We start from the raw sequence: 1,932 nt of genomic DNA on the forward strand, positions 1-1,932 counted from the left end.
ATGACGGGAGATAAAATAGCTACACGGTTATACCTGTTAAGGTTATATAAGCTCCAAGTAATCGTCATTGTTTGTCAAGTTCAAATGATTCATTCTTTAACAAGCAAAAATTTACGTTTTGAACATTTTCTGACGAGGTTGTTAAAACAAGCCCCCGTTATTTCTGAACGCCACTCATTCCTTAGTACCTGTATCTGTATAGCTTATAGCAGCTAGTTATATCATATTGAACCACTTGTCACACCTAACCTTTGCACATCTAGCTGCAAGTGTTGTTCAAAGCTGTCTAATCAAAATACCCGTACTGTGCTTGGTGGGGACGAGTTCCACTCTACGATAGCTCTAAGACATGCGATTTTTTTTTAATCACATTAATCCTAGGTTGATAATTCTGGTATCATCTATTGTTCTTCTCTGAGCTAGTATCAAGTACATAGTAGTTGGTACGTCAACCAGTCTATTAGTCATTGGGAATGTCATGAATAGTCTGGACATTTTTCTTCTGTCTTCAAGTGGCATCAAATGAAGATCTGTTTTCATTTTGGTGACACTAGCACACCTGTCATAGCTGTTCGAGAAAATATGGTCTCATGATGTGCATATTTTCTCTGCCATCTTCTCTTTGCACGACTACTTTCCAACATGAAAATTGAACCGTATCCACAACCCCGTGCCACGGCATACCAGTTGTCTCATTATCGGCTTCAATAGTCTTTATTACGGAGAGCCTGTGATTGCCGTTGTCGTCAGCACCCCCGTTACCACGGCAACGCGCGCCAACGCTTCCTGCCTCTCCGCAACATCCTCTGTTCCGGTTGCCTAGCAACTGTCGTTTCAATTTGCCCGGCGGAGCCTCCTCCTTGAACCGCCGCCTCAACATCAACAAGAATGTACGTGACGGGCAAGGATGGATCTCACGACACCCTGGAGTGCCACACACACCGGCGGGGACTGATAGACATCTGCTGCGGCGGGAAGCGTCTCTGGGTGGCGACAACACGCAACAGGTGGGTGATAACACCACGGTCTCTTAAAGAGCCGGGAAGGGAGGGGGGCCAAACTAGAGTGTCTAGACGATTGGTTAACACTCACATGTAGCATTGCATGGTATTCATTGCATGGTATTTGTACGTGCGATTTGATAATGTGGACAACTTCTATCAGGGATTTGCAGGAACACGGAGTCTTATAAGTCTATCCGTCTGTCATGAACGGAAGGCCCGAAGGGATATGATTGGCAGAGATTTGCCTCATATCTTTGTCACTAGACAGGTTGACTATGATGTCTTCAATGATGAGCTGGGCAGGTAAATTGCTAGGTTTCGGAAGGTTTGACTTGAAATGTCCTGTCATTGCTTGGGAGTAGATGGAAATTGGATGTGTTGAATGGACGCTGCAGGTGTTCCTATACAGGACAAATGAGGCAGTAATTCTCTGTTGGCCATGGCGCCAACTACGTAGCTATAGTTGCAGCTACCACACAGTAGACGTGCTCTAAACACCTGGCGTGATGTATGTGCGGGTTTGGCAGGCTCTGTACTGCGGACCGCGGCTTACTGCAAGCGCGCCAAACTGCCTCGGGGCAGCTCGAAATTTTACGTCAAACCGACATACAAGGAGAACGCATTTCTAAACCTCCCTTTCGATTCATTATCTCTGAAAATGGTCTACTGCGTGACGGTGGAGTTACTGGAGGCGTGACGACTGCAAGTACTGGAGAAGGAGCGATGCTATCTTTTTCTCATTCACGTCAGAAATCGAGTTACGGGAGAGTCAGAATGGCGCCAAGTCCAATTTACATCTTTCGAGATAACCTTCCTTGGCTCGCAGTTCAGGACTATAACTTGCTATGTCAAACTAAATGATGACGTCGCAGATCAGGATAGACTGTGTGAAGATATTCTGTTCACGCAGACGTTAAGAGGTGATCGC

This window comes from Branchiostoma lanceolatum, chromosome 7, assembly GCF_035083965.1.
Source record: "Branchiostoma lanceolatum isolate klBraLanc5 chromosome 7, klBraLanc5.hap2, whole genome shotgun sequence".
In the NCBI taxonomy this organism is placed as follows: domain Eukaryota; kingdom Metazoa; phylum Chordata; class Leptocardii; order Amphioxiformes; family Branchiostomatidae; genus Branchiostoma; species Branchiostoma lanceolatum.